Genomic DNA, 19,742 nt, shown 5'->3' with positions numbered 1-19,742 from the left:
ATAATGTTCATATTCTGTTTATTAAAAATAGTTTCCTTTCGGGTAATCTGAAGAGTAAATACTTTGCCGACGGGATAGCCTGTTTTTCTAATGCTTAATGACTAGTCTATTTAATAAGAGCAGTAATCTGTGTGTTCTAAATGCCTTCCCCCAATCAGATGTATGTTGGGCCCTGCGAAGTATTTTAACTACTTCGACAGGCACAAAATCCCAATACGGGAAATATGTATGATTCAGCCTAATTTAGACAATTTTGACATGCAAGATGCGTGTATTAACCCAATCACCAAACCACTTTTCATTATAAATCCTAAAATCCAACTTCAGCAAAGCAAATCTTTGATAATTTTAAAAACTTTCTAATTGGCAACTTTTTGAGGAAACACCCATGGCAAACTTGTTGCAGAAGGTCGTCAAGGAAAAATTCTTCTGTATTTCGTAACACTTGTTTGACGTCATAGCAAAAATTGTGAACATTAGAAACAAAACCAACAGAGCAAAAGAGAAGGGGTTAAGTCACTCTATCCTCCTCCAGGACATAAATACGAAAAGATCCCTGTATAAATAGGGTTAAGTAGCGTATTACCGTGACTGTTGGTTTACAAAGTCAATGACAATAATATCTAAACGTAATTATAAGACAAGAAGAATAATAAAAAAATACCACAAATAGAAATTGACTTTGCTTAACAAACTGCGCCACGAGAAGGCCAGTCATCGGATTTTGCAGTTCGCCACCCGAGCAACAACAAAAAACAATCAGTTCCTAAAGATTTTTTGTTACTTACAATTTTCTTCAAAATCTGAATTTTCAAGCGTACGCTAAAATATTAGACTGATGTAACATTTATGTTTTGTCACCCTGCGACAACACTTACACGACACAAACAAAACAAACACGTTACTTACAGTTGCTCAATCCCACCCTCACACAAAACAAGACAGACAATATTCCCAACGAACGACACGAATAACAATAATACCAAACACCAAAGTAAGTAAAAAGAAGAACGTAAAATAATAGACAGAGAAGTAAAAAGATAGAGATCCATATAAATTAATGGAAAACAAATCCAAATAATGGAAAACAAATCAAAATAATGGAGAACGAAGTAAAATAATGGAGATCGAATTAAAATGATGGAGATCTATATAAAATAATGGAAAACAAATCCAAATAATGGAAAACAAATCAAAATAATGGAGAACGAAGTAAAATAATGGAAAATCAAAATAATGGAGAACGAAGTAAAATAATGGAAAACAAATCAAAATAATGGAGAAGGAGGTGAAATAATGGAGAGCGAAGTAAAATGATGGAGATCTATATAAAATAATGGAAAACAAATCCAAATAATGGAAAACAAATCAAAATAATGGAGAACGAAGTAAAATAATGGAAAATCAAAATAATGGAGAACGAAGTAAAATAATGGAAAACAAATCAAAATAATGGAGAAGGAGGTGAAATAATGGAGAGCGAAGTAAAATAATGGAGAACGAAGTAAAATAATGGACATCGAATTAAAATGATGGAGATCTATATAAAATAATGGAAAACAAATCCAAATAATGGAAAACAAATCAAAATAATGGAGAACGAAGTAAAATAACGGAAAACAAATCAAAATAATGGAGAAGGAGGTGAAATAATGGAGAGCGAAGTAAAATAATGGAGAACGAAGTAAAATAATGGACATCGAATTAAAATGATGGAGATCTATATAAAATAATGGAAAACAAATCCAAATAATGGAAAACAAATCAAAATAATGGAGAACAAAGTAAAATAACGGAAAACAAATCAAAATAATGGAGAAGGAGGTGAAATAATGGAGAGCGAAGTAAAATAATGGAGAACGAAGTGAAATAATGGACATCGAATTAAAATGATGGAGATCTATATAAAATAATGGAAAACAAATCCAAATAATGGAAAACAAATCAAAATAATGGAGAACGAAGTAAAATAACGGAAAACAAATCAAAATAATGGAGAACGAAGTAAAATAATGGAAAATCAAAATAATGGAGAACGAAGTAAAATAACGGAAAACAAATCAAAATAATGGAGAAGGAGGTGAAATAATGGAGAGCGAAGTAAAATAATGGAGAACGAAGTAAAATAATGGAGAACGAATTATTATAATGGAGAACGAATTAAAATAATAGAGAAAGAAGTAAAATAATGGAGATCGAATTAAATAATTGGAAAACGAAGTAAAATAATGGAGAACGAATTATTATAATGGAGAACGAATTAAAATAATAGAGAACGAAGTAAAATAATGGAGAAAGAAGTAAAATAATGGAGAACGAAGTAAAATAATGGAGAAAGAAGTAAAATAAGAGAGAAAGAAGTAAAATAATGGAGAACGAAGTAAAATAATGGAGAACGAAGTAAAATAACGGAAAACAAATCAAAATAATGGAGAAAGAGGTGAAATAATGGAGAGCGAAGTAAAATAATGGAGAAAGAATTATTATAATGGAGAACGAATTAAAATAATAGAGAAGGAAGTAAAATAATTGAGATCGAATTAAATAATGGAAAACGAATTAAAATAATGGGGAAAGAATTAAAATAATGTATAACAAAATAAAATAATTTATAGGAAGTATAATAACGGAGAAAGAAGTAAAATAAGAGAGAAAGAATTAAAATAACGGAGAACGAATTGAAATAACGGAGAACGAATTGAAATAACGGAGAACGAATTAAAATAATGGAAAACGAAGGAAAATAATGGAGAAAGAAGTAACATAAGGGAGAAAGAAGTAGAATGATGAAGAACGAATCAAAATGATGGAGTAAAATAATGGGAAAAGAATTAAAAAAATAAAGAACGAAGTAGAATGATGAAGAACGGATTAAAGAAATGGAAAAGGGACGGAAAACAAATTAAGATAACGCAGAGCGATGTTATAATAATGGAGAACGAATTAAAATAACGGAGAACAAATTAAAATAGCGGAGAACGAATTAAAATAACGGAGAGCGATGTTAAAATAATGGAGAACGAATTAAAATAACGGAGAACGAATTAAAATAGCGGAGAACGAATTAAAATAACGGAGAGCGATGTTAAAATAACGGAGAAAGAATTAAAATAATGGAGAACGAATTAAAATAATTGAAAAAGAAGTAAAATGACGGAAAAGGAAGTGAAGTAATGGAGAACGAATTAAAATAATGGAGAGCGATGTTAAAATAACGGAGAACGATGTTAAAATAACGGAGAGCGATGTTAAAATAACGGAGAACGAATAAAAATAACGGAGAACGAATTAAAATAACGGAGAACGAATTAAAATAACTGAGAACGAATTAAAATAATGGAAAACAAATTAAAATAACGGAGAACGAAGGAAAATAATGGAGAAAGAAGTAAAATGACGGAGAAGGAAGTGAAGTAATGGAGAACGAATTAAAATAATGGAGAACGAAGTCAAATAATGGGGAAAGCAGTAAAATAACAGAAAACGAAGTAAAATAATGGAGAAAGAAGTAAAATTTGTTTCAGAGATGTGCAACCGTCTTGATAGTGTGTTGCAGTGGTGTTAGTGAAATTGCTAGAAGTTTTTATAGCGTGTCGAAGTTGTTATAGGCTGTCTGGGTTGTTAGGGAGTGTTATGGTTGTTAGGGAGTGTTATGGTTGTTATGGAGCGTTAGAGTTGTTATGAAGAGTTGGAGTTGTCATAGAAAGTTGGAGTTGCTATAGAGTAGAGTTGGAGTTGCTATAGAGAGTTGGAGTTGTTATAGAGAGTTGGAGTTTATATAGAGAGTTGGAGTTGTTATAGAGAGTTGGAGTTGTTATAGAGAGTTGGAGTTGTTGTAGAGTTGGAGTTGTTATGGAGAGTTGGAGTTGTTATAGAGTAGAGTTGGAGTTGTTAAGTAGAGTTGTTATGGAGAGTTAGGGTTGTTATATAGAGTTGGAGTTGTTATAGAGAGTTGGAGTTTTTATAGAGAGTTGGAGTTGTTATAGAGAGTTAGAGTTGTTATAAAAAGTTGGGAATGTTGTGGAAAGTCGGGGTTGTTCGGAAAAGATGGGGTTGTTATGGAGAGTTATGGCGAGTGTTGGGTTGTTATGGAGTGTCGGAGTTGTTATGGAGTGTTGGGTTTTTATTGTGATTGTGTTGTGGTTTTCATAGAGTTTTAAGATTTTTATTGAGTATGGAGTGTAGGTAGGAGTTCTTTGGAGTGGTTGATTGTCACATATTTTATAGAGTGTCGGGGCTTTCATGCAGTTTCTGTTTTTGGGGCGTTTATAGTGTAGATATTTTTATGGAATGTCCTGATTTTAGTTTTTTATTGTGTTGGCTGCATAATGTAGGTTGTTTTTGTGGTGTTCTTTTTTTGGGGAGGGGGGGGGGGGGGGGCAGTCTTGGGGTAAAGCGTAAGTATTTAGTGTTCAGAGACATCCGCTTTAATTAGAATATGCTATGTCATCTCAAGGAGGTTTGGGTATATTCACGTAATTTGCGAGAAGGACACCACGTATACTAATTGAGGCTTGCTACTGGACAATGCAACAGAGGATTGAAGAAAGGAGATTTATGCTGTTGCAGCAAATAGTAACATCAGATGGAAAGAGATTGATACAGGAAATAATGAAGGAGAACTTGAATGACGAACAGGGAACATGGATAATGGAAGTAATAGATATAATGGTGAAGTATGGTATTAACATGAAAATATAGAAAAGGAAATAAAGAAACAACAATGGAAAAAGAAAATTCAGAAAAATAATGAATAATGTGATATTCAGTGAGAAAAAAAGAGATACCAGGCAACTGTAATGTGATAAGTTTCACAGCATTGTTGTGAGTATGTATATTCTCAGTTTAACCCACTCCTCTTTCGAGCAGAGGTCAATTTGTAGAAACTTGAAGAGCCTGATACATTAGGTTGTTTGTGCGAACGCAAATTTTGTATATTACATCATTTTGTAAGAACTATGAGAAAGAAAAGCTCAGTACATAAAGTAGAATCTTGTTTCCTAGAACACCAAGTCTTAGACATTCAAGGTTTAATTAAATCTTTGTTGCTTTGTAGTGTAGCAGCTAGTAAATGTTTGATGTATTGAGGAAAGTTTTGGTTTGTTAATAGCATGAAGGGCTACGAACGTTTATATATTTGCAGTATTGATTACCACAATAATTCTGATGGATCATTGTTGCATTCATATGAAATAAGGTATTAAAATTTATTACTTATTTTGGACGAACTGTGTAAGTCTTATCATGTTTGTACAGAACATTCGTTTCATGTGACGGCTATTTGTTTTACCTTAATTAAGTTCTTAAAAGTTTGTAACTTGTATGCTATGCAGTGTTACTAACAAACTAAGTGTAAGTGTTTTTAAAATTGGTTAGAATAGTCTTTTCGGCTAATAATAATTTCACTTAAATTCAAGTCTGTTAGGTCCGTACTTTGTTGTAGTAAACATTGTTGCGACCAAACTGTGCATGTATTTCCACGTTTGGTTAGAATATTCTTTTCGTGTGACGGCTATTCGTTCTATTTCAATTAAAGGTTTGTAATTTGTTGTTACTATATTCTTTTCATGTGATAGTTATTGCATTTCAACTGTTTGTAATTTATTGTGGTATGCAGTGATGTGAAAAAACTGTGTGATTGGTTAACATATTCTTTTCATGTGATAGTTAAGCATTTCAATACAACTAAAGACCTAACTGTTTGTAATTTCTTGTGGTATGCAGTGATATGAAAAAACTGTGTGATTGGTTAACATATTCTTTTCATGTGATAGTTATTGCATTTCAATACAGACCTAACTGGTCGTAATTTATTGTGGGATGCAGTGATATGAAAAGAAAGTCTTTCAAGATTGGTTTACAAAATTTCTATTTGTAATTTGTTATAGCATGTGGTGTAATGAACAAGCTGTGTATGTATTTTAGGATTACTTACAATACACTGTGACCACTTTAACATTTTACTTAAGTTACAGTTGTAAATATTTGCATATTGTTAGGACTGTGGTCTGACGAAAAAAAATTGTGTAGGTCATTGCAATGCTGGTTAGGGTACATTCTATTTTTGTATGATCAGTATTGTATTTGATTTGTGGGTTGGTTAGAATTTTATGTATGTAAAAATTATTGCATTTGACTAAAATTGAAGTCATGTTTGTATTTTGTTAAGAAAAGACTGTGTATGTTTTTTGCAGCATTGATGGCAATATTTTCTTTTAGTGTCATAATTATTGCACTTTACTACAATTTGAAGTCTTAAAGTTTTGTAATTTGTTAAAAAAAAAGACTGCGTATGTTTTTGTACCATTTGTGGTAATTGTTTCTAGTGTGTGATTATTGCATTTCAATTGAAATGAAGTCTTAAAGGTTTGGAAAGATGTGCAAGTCTTTTCAAGGATTCTCACATGATTAATTAAGTTTGTAGGTATTGGTGTTCATCAGTTAACTGTATTTGACGCTGTATACGGCCGAAACTTCCTCATATTACAAGATTCCTTGGTGGTTATTGCATTTCACTCAGATCTTTGTTTTTATCTTATCTTTTTTGAAGATCACCCTAAAAAATACTTGAAAGTTTCTATGCATGTAATTCGCCCTTCTACTTGACGTATTAATACCAAATACTAACTACAATTATGCATTGTGTGTACAAAGCTGTTTCATATTGACACATCAGTTTCATTTTTTTGAAAAGTACAGAGACTAGAAGAAATTAAAAAGTAAAGAATTTTGAATTAATTTCGTTGCAAGCATACTTACTTCTTATACGTACCGTTCTTTTTGAAAACAATTTTGATCCAAAAATTGCTGCCATTCTTCTAAACTAGAATTCTTCTTTAGAAGGCATTCACAATACACGTACCACTCATGGAAACTTCTAACACAAATCCACCATATACATACGAAACCTCTGTCCAATTTGTATTTTAAATGCACACTCATTGAATGATAAATACCGAGACCGACAAAAGCAACACGGAAAATTAGAGCAAAGAATTTTACACTTGATGTTTTAGTAGTTACAAGCATACGTACCTTTCATACGTACCAATTTGTTTGAAAAAATCTGCGTCTTTTGGTCACAAAATTGCTGCCATTTGTTGGTCAAATCTGATCCATTTTCGCCAGTCCTCATACCAACCAAATCGTTATCATAAATACACATGCTCTTCTACTCTGTCGACTTTTCTATGTCAAATTTATGGTTTATAATTACATTCTATTCCGCAATATTGTTATTGATAGGATCAACAGTCTATAATTAAAAATGTAAGTTGTAACTAAGATTAAGTTTGAGAAAATCAACGTTTGACTTACCACTAAATCTTCTTTTATGCTGGACAAACTTTGGTATTTCAGATGCCATCTGCTTCTTGGTAAAAAAAATCTTGAGAAAACCCGCCGCCGCTGTTGTGTTGTTTTGAAATTAACTATGTCTTAAGTTTAGGGGCTTGAAATTCCGTAGTGTTTATCAACACTGTACGGAATTTCTATAATATATAATACAAAAGAATAAAAACAACGAAAACCTTCCGCGCATACACAATAATAATAACAATAATAATTTATAAATTAAATAAACGCACTTTGACTCCTGTCCCCCCACCCCGGGTTCTCCCGACCCCCCACCCACTCTATTTATTTAAACGCCGCATAAGTTAATCAATATAATTATAAGTAAACAAACATATAAGCGCACGCAAAACCTCTCAATAGAATGAAAATACCACAACCCAAAGCCAATGCGTTACACAAAATCCAATTGAAAAACGGTTATTATCGACTACATTTTTTTTCAGCTCTTGGGTTGTGGTTTGTAATATAAATGTATGGTACCTTAAATATTGCCATTCATCTCATAGAATAAACCATAAATTAAAATCTTTCCACCATATAGTAATACCAGAACAACTACTTTTGTCAAATTCTCTTTTACAAACAAACCATAAACTTTTCATTGCATGATAACTTTAAACCTAATAAAACCTTGTCGCACTTCTTGTTTTAGGTCCCAAGTAAGGACAGCCTTCAAATATATATTTATGCGTTTAAGGTCCGAAGTTGGAACAACCTTCAAAAATATATTTACTTGTTTTTTAAGTACCAAAAAAGGACAGCCTTCAAATGTATGTTTATGTGTTTAAGGTCAGAAATTAGAACAACCTTCAAAAATATAATTACTTGTTTTTTAAGTACCAAAAAGGGACAGCCTTCAAATGTATGTTTATGTGTTTAAGGTCAGAAATTAGAACAACCTTAAAAAATATATTTACTTGTTTTCTAAGTTCCAAGTCGGAACAGCCTTCAAATGTATATTTATGTGTTTTAGGTTCCAAGTCGGAACAGCGTTCAAATGTATATTTATGTGCTTTAGGTTCCAAGTCGGGACAGCGTTCAAATGCATATTTAGGTGTTTTAGGTTCCAAGTCGGAACAGCGTTCAAATGCATATTTAGGTGTTTTAGGTTCCAAGTTGGAACAGCCTTCAAATGTATATTTATGTGTTTTACGTTCCAACTAGGGACAGCCTTCAAATGTATGTTTATGTGTTTTAGGTCCCAAGTAGGGACGGCCTTTAAATATATATTTACTTGTTTTAGGTTCCAGGTCGGGACAGCCTTCAAATGTATATTTATGTGTTTTAGGTTCCCAGTTGGAACAGCTTTCAAATGTATATTTATGTGCTTTAGGTTCCAAGTCGGGACAGCGTTCAAATGTATATTTATGTGCTTTAGGTTCCAAGTCGGGACAGCGTTCAAATGCATATTTATGTGTTTTAGGTTCCAAGTTGGAACAGCCTTCAAATGTATATTTATGTGTTTTAGGTTCCAACTAGGGACAGCCTTCAAATGTATGTTTATGTGTTTTAGGTCCCAAGTAGGGACGGCCTTTAAATATATATTTACTTGTTTTAGGTTCCAGGTCGGGACAGCCTTCAAATGTATATTTATGTGTTTTAGGTTCCCAGTTGGAACAGCTTTTAAATGTATATTTACGTGTTTTAGGTCCAAAGTTTGGACAGCCTTCAAATGTATATTTACGTGTTTTAGGTTCCAAGTCGGGACAGCCTTCAAATGTATATTTATGTGCTTTAGGTTCCAAGCTGGACAACCTTCAGATGTATATTTATGTGTTTTAGGTCCCAAGTAGGGATGGACGTTAAATATATATTTATGCGTTATAGGTACCAACACGGGACAACGTTTAAATGTATATTTATGTGTTTTAGGTCCCAACTAGGGACAGCCTTCAAACTATGTTTACATGTTTTAGGTCCCAAGACAGGATATCCCTCAAATGTATTCTTGTGTTTTTAGATATCTAGTCAGGATAGCCTTCACATACATATTTACTTGTTTCAGGTCACAAGTCAGGACAGCCTTCAAATCTATATTTATGTGTTTTAGGTCCCCACCAGGGACAGCCTTCAAATATATATTTACTTGTTTTCTAAGTCCCAAGTCGGGACAGCCTTCAAATGTGTATTTATGTATTTTAGGTCCCAATTAGGGACGGCCTTTAAATATATATTTATGCATTATAGGTCCCAACACAAGGCAACCTTCATATGTATATTTATGTGTTTTAGGTCCCAAGTAGGGACGGCCTTTAAATATATATTTACTTGTTTTAGGTTCCAGGTCGGGACAGCCTTCAAATGTATATTTATGTGTTTTAGGTTCCCAGTTGGAACAGCTTTCAAATGTATATTTACGTGTTTTAGGTCCAAAGTTTGGACAGCCTTCAAATGTATATTTATGTGTTTTAGGTTCCAACTAGGGACAGCCTTCAAATGTATGTTTATGTGTTTTAGGTCCCAAGTAGGGACGGCCTTTAAATGTATGTTTATGTGTTTTAGGTCCCAAGTAGGGATGGACTTTAAATATATATTTATGCGTTATAGGTACCAACACGGGACAACCTTTAAATGTATATTTATGTGTTTTAGGTCCCAACTAGGGACAGCCTTCAAATATATGTTTACATGTTTTAGGTCCCAAATAGGGACAGCTTTCAAACTATGTTTACATGTTTTAGGTCCCAAGACAGGATAGCCCTCAAATGTATACTTGTGTTTTTAGATATCTAGTCAGGATAGCCTTCACATACATATTTACTTGTTTCAGGTCACAAGTCAGGACAGCCTTCAAATCTATATTTATGTGTTTTAGGTCCCCACCAGGGACAGCCTTCAAATATATATTTACTTGTTTTTTAAGTCCCAAGTCGGGACAGCCTTCAAATGTGTATTTATGTATTTTAGGTCCCAATTAGGGACGGCCTTTAAATATATATTTATGCATTATAGGTCCCAACACAAGGCAACCTTCATATGTATATTTATGTGTTTTAGGTCCCCACCAGGGACAGCCTTCAAATATATATTTACTTGTTTTCTAAGTCCCAAGTCGGGACAGCCTTCAAATGTATATTTATGTGTTTTAGGTCCCAAGTAGGGACAGCCTTCAATTTTGTATTTACTTGTTTTCTAAGTCCCAAGTCGGGACAGCCTTCAAATATATATTTACTTGTTTTTTGTCCTAAGTCGGGACAGCCTTTAAATGTATGTTTATGTGTTTTAGGTCCCAAGTAGGGACGGCCTTTAAATATATATTTACTTGTTTTAGGTCCAAAGTCGGGACAGCCTTCAAATATATATATGCATGAGTTATAGGTCCCAAGACAGGAGAGCCCTCAAATGTATACCTGTGTTTTTAGATATCTAGTCAGGATAGCCTTCACATACATATTTACTTGTTTCAGGTCCCAAGTCGGGACAGCCTTCAAATTTATATTTATGTGTTTTAGGTCCCCAACAGGGACAGCCCTCAAATATATATTTGCTTGTTTTCTAAGTCCTAAGTCGGGACAGCCTTCAAATGTATGTTTATGTGTTTTAGGTCCCAAGTAGGGACAGCCTTCCAATATGTATTTATGCGTTTTAGGTTCTAAGTCGGAACAGCTTTCAAATGTGTATTTATGTGTTTTAGGTGCCAATAGGGACAGCCTTCAAATGTATGTTTATGTGTTTTAGGTCCCAAGTAGGGACGGCCTTTAAATATATATTTACTTGTTTTAGGTCCAAAGTCTGGACAGCCTTCAAGTATATATATGCATGAGTTATAGGTCCCAAGACAGGACAGCCCTTAAATGTATACTTGTGTTTTTAGGTATCTAGTCAGGATAGCTTTCACATACATATTTACTTGATTTAGGTCCCAAGTCGGGACAGCCTTCAAATGTGTATTTATGCATTTTAGGTCCCAAGTAGGGACGGCCTTTAAATATATATTTATGCGTTATAGGTCCCAACGCAGGGCAACTTTTAAATGTATATTTATGTGTTTTAGGTCCCAACTAGGGACAGCCTTCTAATATATGTGTATGTGTTTTATTTCCCAAGTAGGGACAGCCTTCAAATATGTATTTATGCGTTTTAGGTTCTAAGTCGGAACAACCTTCAAATGTGTATTTATGTGTTTTAGGTCCCAACACGGGCCAACCTTCAAATGTATATTTATGTGTTTTAGGTCCCATGTAGGGACAGCCTTCAAATACATATTTACTTGTTTTGTAAGTCCTAAGTAAGGACAGCCTTTAAATATATATTTACTTGTTTTCTAAGTCCTAAGTCGGGACAGCCTTGAAATATATATTTACTTGTTTCTAAGTCCCAAGTCGGGACAGCCTTCAAATGTATATTTATCTGTTTAGGTCCCAAGTAGGGACAGCCTTCAAATATATTTACTTGTTTTAGGTCTCCAGTCGGGACCGCCTTCAGATAAATATTGAAGTGGTTTATATATTTACTTGTTTTGTCAGGGCAGCATTAAAGCATATATTCATGCGCTTTAGTTTCTTTAATTGATAGATTGACATGTTTTGGGTCCGAAGGCAAGGCAGCGTTATATTGTGCATTTGTTATTGCGTTTTTTTAAGTGAACATTCCGGGGTGATCAATGCATGTCGGGAAGTAAATACATTATTTCTTCTGTTAACCACAAAGTAATTCTGTGAATGTCAAGTATGTAATCAATCGTCTTTGTTTCTTTTTTTTCTTCCTTTCTTCTCTTTTTTTCCTTCTTCGCTTTCTTTGACTTCTTTCTGTCCTTTTTTTCTTTCTCTTCTTTTTTCCTTTCGTCCATCCGTCCTTTCTTTATCTTCTTTCTTCTTTCTTGATGTAGAAAAATGTATGACTTACCAGTACACTAAATGTGTTGACAACTGACATTTGGTGTGTGTGAATAAAACAAAAAATAAGTTTGCTTCAAAAAACATGTTTTTGAAACAAACTTGGGCGTCCGAAGGTTGCTGTCAGTTGCCAAAAGTCCGAGTAAGCTTTTTAAATAACACATCTTGATATTATTTTTTTTGGATAAAAATTTTTTTGTTAATATAAATTTATCTTTTCAATAAATAAAAAAGCAGCTTATTCGGACTACCTTCGTTTGTGGGGTAAACTTAAGACTAAGTATGATTTCAAAACAACACTTAAAACACGTGCACGTTACATGTATTAGGAATAGCAAAACGATGTTTATGGCAAGATCATTTTATGACACAGGCATAAAGTATAAACAAATAAACATATAAATAAATAAACAGACCTGACTGCTTAACTGCTTATCTTTTGAGACCACCTAACTTATCGTGAAAAGTAAGCAGTAGAGATAGAATATAAAATGAAAGACGCGTCCCTTACCTAAACCTGCCTACCTGCCTACTTACTTAGAGACCTCCCTACCTTAAGCGCGCAATCCTGCCTACCTGCCTACTTACTTAGAAACTTACCTTAAGCGCGAAACAGAAACAAAGGAGAAAAAAATTGTACTTGATAAACAGGTTCTTTCTTTTTGCTTTCTTTTTATCTTCACTGGCCAATGGTTAGACCATTCATCCTTCTTCTGGTTTTGTTTTGTCACCATCAATCTTCTTTTCACGATGTTTCTTCTTTCTTCTACTTCCTCTCTTCTTTTTCATCTTCACCGGACAATGTGTTTTACTATTCATCCTCCTTCTTGTTTCTTGTATCAACAACAATGTTCCTTCTCAAATGATCTAAACATAATTGGTGCTTGGCATGCATCCTTACTCGAAATAATTAAGAAAAAAAGAAAGAAAGCATTGAAGTAAGAAATATACGAGAAAAAAATAGAAAATTCGTAATATATGGCAAAAAAGAAGATATAAAACAAAAAAAATCAACCTAAAGCAAAGAAACAAACTCACGAAGTAATCAAACGGACATAAAAAGCAAGCAAACAAATAAACAATCCAATCATTTAACTAACAAATCAAAAAAGCAATAACAACAAGATAAAACATGAGAAAACAAACAAACAAAAACAAACCAAAAAACAAAGACAAGCAAACAAACCAACAAACAAACCAATAAACCAACAGACAAACAAAAAACAAACAAACAAGAAAGCAAACAACAACTTCAACCAACCAACCACCGAAAAAATTAAACCATTCAACTAACCGAAAAACAAACAAATAACTTACCAACAAACTAACCAACTTACTAAGAAATCAACAAACTAACCAATCAACCAACCAACTTACTTTCCAACCAGCTTACCATCTAATCAACCACTTAAGAACCATACAACCTAGAAGCAAAAACAAACAAAACCAATCAACTAACAACGAACCAAGCAACTAACCCGAAAAAATTACGGCAATCAACAACCTTACCAACCAAGCTACCAAAAACCAAACAAAAAATAAAACCAACCACCTCACTACAAATAAATTAAATCAACCAATCAACCTAAAAGGAGAAACCAGAAAACTAATCAACTAACTTACCAACCAATCGACCAACCAAGCAACTAACAAAAAAATGAAATCAACAAGCCAACCAAAAACCAACCAACTAAATTGGTTAGTTAGTTATTGCCAATAACTAACTAAAAAATTAAATCAACTAACCAACCAATGAAAAACCTTGAAAAAATTAAAACAACCAACAACCGTCTTACTAACCAACCAAGCGTAACCAAAAAAATCTAACTAACCAACCGACCAACCCACAAAGGAAAATAAACCAACTAACAAACCAACTTAAAAACCAAGCAAGAAAAAAATTAATCCAATCAACCAAACAATTATTATTAAATTTTTGTTAAGTATTGTATAACAAAAGCGAGTCATTTCTTTTTAGAATCACCGAATAACTAGAACATTCTTTATCATAAAGAACTTAACATTTTTAACAGGAAATTTAAAGAGGAGAACTTTTTGAGTTAAAAAATCGAATGTGGGTGTTAATACAACTTGGCAAAAACAATCGAGAGAACCAGTCATGCATTAAATCAGCGAGTCTAAGATAGTACGTTAATATTATCATGGCATCAAAGTGCTTTTTATTGAACAAAATGCCTTGTAAATCAACCTCGTACCTAGGGCTATTTGATATTTCTTCTATTTTGCCTCGCAATATTATCAGAAAGAGAAAAGAGCCCTGGGGAGTTTTTAAAACTATGACCTAAGATTCACAAACAAACAAATAAATAAACACATAAATAAATAAGAAAAAAAAGGGTAAGTGCGTCCTTACTAAAGTATGACATCGAAATGTTGCAGTGGGTTGTTCGTCTGATTTATTGTACTGTTTATAAATCTGAAATTAAAATTTTTGAGCTAAAAAACAACTAACGTGCTATCATGTTATTTGGAATATGTGCAGGAAATAACTTTATCACGAAATTCCATTTTTTTTAATTTTTTTAGTCTCTATGAAAGACCATCACAAAAAAAATTTTTCATTTGTAAAAAAATTGAAAAATTGTTTGATTTTAGTTCTTACCTTATTAATTTAACCATGTTTTTAAATAACATCGTATTTTCCACATTTTAATTTTTACCAATTATTTCAGCGATTGTTAGTCGTCTAACGCAAAAATCGTAACTTTTTATATCTTCTCGTCATCCAGTTTATTCTTTTTGTATTGTAATTCTCTGTAGGTGATCAAATCATACACTTTTACTACCTAGAGGGATTATAATACAAGTTAATTAAAATTAATACTTTTTTATTACTGTGATTTGAAAATTTCATTTCCCTTAGGGCATTACTTCAAAACATTTCCGTCTCACGGAATATTACTTGCTAAGTTCAGGAAAAGACTTTTTTTTTAAAAAAAAAAATATATATATATATATCGCGAATATTATAGTTCCAGCTAAAATTATTTTTTTAACTTTCCAAACATAACTTTTAAAGGAATAAAAAAAAAGAAATATTAATTTTCTTGACAAATATTTTTTTACAGAATTTTTTTTACCTTTTGTTTACGAAATGTTTTTTCACAGCAATTTTCTATACATAATTTTATTTTCTTTCCTTACGACAATGTTTTTTCTTGCGAAATACACAATTTTTGCTACTTACCTTTTTTTCAACTTTCAAGGCTTTTTTTCCTTCTATCTCGTGTCACAATTTCTAATAGCGCCACTTTGTTTCAACCCACTCGTTCAGAAATTGCCGCCAAGTTGAACAATGATGTTAATTTCATAGCTCTTCTTATTAAACATTTTTTTTATTGCTTTTTTTTTTAAAAAAAAATTTGTTTTAGTCTCTAAGAAGAAGAGTATTCTCTGCAGTACAATAAATTTCATTTAAAAATAGATATACATAAAAAGACCTAGTCTCCAGAAAAATGAATCTTTAGCACAACCAAATTCCCATAAAAATTCACTTATATGAGACTCCCATAACCTAGATGTCCTTCGAGACCATAGAATCGCAAGGTATGCATACAACGAACGCTCAAAGTGGAATAAAATTCACACTGGGTTTTTTTTCTTCAAAATTTATTTTAATTCAGTTATTCATCTAAAATTGGCACTCATAATCAATGGATGAAGGTTGTCAGGCAAAACAAAAATAGCCACAAAATAGTCTCCAACTTCGTCCCTAGGTCTTTTCTACGCCTATAATATTCTCACGGGACATCTCCGTACCTGGGGACGAGGTTGAATAGTCCCTTTAGTTAGGCACATTAGTAGTGGAATGTTGTTTTTCGGGGAGAAGGATATGTCGGGAAAATTCACTCGACGGAAAAAATCGCACTTATTCCCTAAGAATTTTGTCTCAGGTAGTCCGAGATGTTGCGACGAGAAAGGTGTAAGAAAGCCGTCAGCGAGACCGACCGGAAAATTTGTTTTAACACATTGAACGTAAACTATTTTCTCTAATCTGATTGGTTGTGCAAATTGTTTTTTTAAATCGGATTCGTTAATAACCACATTTGTTCCAATCCAAAGTAAAAGTTGAAATCATTTTTTTTTGCAGCTAGCAACGAAATTTTCTCAACACAAAATAATTTGTCCGCTCATTAAAAGTGCGCTGTCAAGTTCCTATACTTAAACATTTTTTTTATTTACTTGATCTCACCTGGCATCCTCGTCCCCAGGGTCTCTTGACCTCTGAGCCGATATTACAAAGCGCGCTATCAAATTAATAAGGAAAGCAAAATTCCCTGGGAATGAGTTTGCTTACTTGGAAAAACATGTACTCGTGTCGCGGGGTACAAGCTGCGTAATAAACAATGAACTAATTACAAGGTATTTTTGTGTTTCCTAAAGCTTGTAACATGAGTAGATGTGCGTCTTTATGAACGACAAAACGCATTTCTTCGTGTTTATGCACGTTCTCTTTAAAACTCGGGTAGGTCACGTGACATGTAAGAAATGCGACAGCTAAACGCCAGTTTTTTCTTCTATTTTTGATCGGAAATGCGAACTCTTAACCATAGGATTAATGTAAAGGGTATAAAATTATTGGTGAGGACATGAAAAATGTTAACTGTATTCAGGCTTAAAAAGGGGGAAGAATTTTTCATATTTTTTTTGAACTAGGGTTTAATCTGGTGACTTTTCGTCCAAAGCGTCATCTCATAAAATATATAAAATTTAAGAGGTAAAATTAATGGCGAAAAAATTCAATTAACGTCTCCTCGTTCAAGGTGTCTCGCCCCCAGAAATCAAAAAAGTGAAACAAGCCCTGGGAACAAGGTTAAAGTAAAATCTCTTTTGAAAGTAATTAGTTTATAAAAAACCCATTACTAAGTAGCCAAAAATTAAGAAACTTCATCTGCTACAGCTTATTTATCAAAAATAAAAAGATTGTGATAAGACACTGCCTTAAAAATTGCGTTTTCTCCTGTTGAAAAACTGTAAAATGTAGTTTTTCTTCATCGTTACTTGTTTGTAGAGATTGGACACTTACAAACTCAATGTTGTTAATTTCATAAAATTTCGCCTTCTTTTATTGAAAAACCACATAAGAAACTTTTCTTATTAAAACTACGGAAAAAATAAAGTGTTCACCATACACTTCGTTTGCTTTAAGTCTAGTTAATAGTTCACTTTTTTGGGAGGGGTATTTAAAGCGAAAGAAAATTCGAAGGTAAGATTCGCGCACTTAAATTTTAAAACCGTTTGTACCGCAAATAATTACTTACCTAATAACCTTTCGCGAAAAATTTTACGAACCACAAAATTTAATTCCGCAAAATTCTGAAACTAAATCCGTCGCACGCATGGGCAATTACTACGGCTGTTCAAGTACCACCGTAGTAACGAAATTATCGTTGTTTCGACCCTGCGCCTGTCCCGGGTCCCCTGTGACCCGAGCAATATCGTTTTTTACATCCACTGCTCTTCTTACAATAATTTTTTAAAGTTCACTGCGTGGTATTACTATTTTGTTCCCAGGGTATTTTGGAGTACTTTATCCTCCAATTTTCCTTTAATCTAATTCTTTAGATTCTGGGCGTACATTTTCTTAAAGCGATGATATTTTGTTTTCTTTCATTCCAGTTCTTTTAGTGGCCTGACTTTTTTACTTTCTGTTTAGCATCTGCACTTTCTTTTTTTCAATTGAATTTGGATGTTCGAGATAGCGCAAGATATGGACGTGTGATTAAACTTTTTACATTAAGGGGGCGGTCGTAGTTTAAATGTAGGTTCTAACATATATACATCATTTTGTCACCACACGCGATTAATTTTGCAAACGAAGCCAACTTTTAACGTATTTACTAACTGCAAAAATTCTTTCGCGCAAAATATCTAAATAACAAAATAATTTACTAATTAAAAATATCGTCTGTGATATACGAATTTATGTTTGTCGGCTAACGGCCTTTTCGTAATTTTCATTTACATTAAGTTGGTTAACGGCAGATTAGAGTCTATCAAGAGGACGAATATGAAGGATATTAATATGGCTGCTGTCACGTTTTAGCGAAGATCTAGAACCGAATTACATCTTTGCTACAAAAGTGTTCAAAAATGTTTTAGGAATAAATGCTTAATTTTAAAGATAATTCCTATAAGTAATAATTCACGGTCTTTTCATAGTAGACTCACGCGCTTTGAATTGTCATGGTTCACTTGTCAATGTTTGCAAGGGACTTGGGTTCTTATCAATAGATAAGAATTATTGACTATGCTATTAGATTCTTTGGTTTGACCCGCCACTTCAAACTGTGATAATCTATGCTAACATCAACATGGCCTAATCTCTCGATTTTCTGGACCTTTGCAGACCGTCCCTTTAGTTGTTTTGCGGACATTTTAACGCTTTTCACCCGACCTACACATCTGTCAATGCAGAAATACAGGCGATGCTATTTTGGTTTTCCAGGGATGGCAACTGCCAATTATTCAAAGCACACGATCGTAGTATAAGAGAAAAACAAAAATACGTCGTCGTTGACCGTCTGTCCAAACAACAATCTGCAAATTCCACCAGACGTATTGGTTGTTTTATTATTTCGGCATACGAGCTAACTATATTATATCCACATGTTTAATCTGTTCTTCTTTTCACTTTCTGATTACTCGCAATATTATTGGAGATGGTGTAGTTAGCGCATACGGCTTTTATTCATAAAGTTTCAACATAAACGCTATTTACGGATGTCAGCATACGGCAAGTAAGAACACAAAAAATTCGGTATAATTAGGATTTCCAGGATCATGAACATTCTTTTGAATCGAAGTTAAATTATGATGAACTTTGTCAAACTGTGGTTTTTTAGGTTTGTTAGAACAATAAAGAACTTGGGGCAGCGGGATAGTACTTTTACTAAATTTTAGCATTTTTAAAATCAGGTTAAGAAACTTAGTTAAAAGACTGAGAGCATTCTGTTGCTAAAACAACACATAAAACTCATACCATGTCACACAGCTCTTTTAGAGGTCTGGGTACAAGAATGCGTAAGATTTTGCCATCATTATCCCCATAGCAACAAGCATGAAAACAAACTTACCCACCAAATGTTGAAACTGCTGCTGATATTTTGGCAATTTATAACTTATTTTCCTACTGACGATGCGCGGTTGCAATGAGCAACAATATTTGACATCTCCACCAGTTTGTGCTTGCATTGTGTTAATCATGTCACAAGTGACAGTCTGAGACTGTGTTTAAGAGATAAATTAAAAGATATTTTTGTTATTTTTGTTTTCAGAATCTCCAGCCAAATGTCGAGTTATCAGAAGTTTATTATAAAGGCAAAATCCCTGTAAATGAGATGTCGTTTAAACGTTTGTATATGATAGAAAATTATTTTTTAACACTGAAAGCAGGGCTCGTCAAATGCTTTTCTCTGGTATAAAAACAAGAATTATTGCTATTGCCTTTTAACTTTAAGATGTAATTTCCATTTGCACATGATAAGGGTTTAAGGGTCATTTTTCATGAACCCTCTGAATTTTTGCAAA

At 33.1% G+C, this 19,742-nt stretch overlaps 1 long non-coding RNA gene across 1 annotated transcript; it reads right to left on the bottom strand.

Moving 5' to 3' along the window:
• Nucleotides 1-1,475: 1,475 nt before the first annotated feature.
• LOC130638799 (uncharacterized) lies at nucleotides 1,476-7,631 on the bottom strand. The gene is made up of 2 exons (XR_008982363.1): nucleotides 6,760-7,631; nucleotides 1,476-6,556 (listed from the first exon to the last, which is right to left on the bottom strand). It is a non-coding gene; the product is annotated as an uncharacterized LOC130638799 (long non-coding RNA).
• Between the last annotated feature and the right edge of the window lie 12,111 nt (nucleotides 7,632-19,742).

The sequence above is a fragment of the Hydractinia symbiolongicarpus genome, chromosome 1, assembly GCF_029227915.1.
Source record: "Hydractinia symbiolongicarpus strain clone_291-10 chromosome 1, HSymV2.1, whole genome shotgun sequence".
In the NCBI taxonomy this organism is placed as follows: Eukaryota; Metazoa; Cnidaria; class Hydrozoa; order Anthoathecata; family Hydractiniidae; genus Hydractinia; species Hydractinia symbiolongicarpus.
This window is presented reverse-complemented; position numbering and strand designations above follow the sequence as displayed.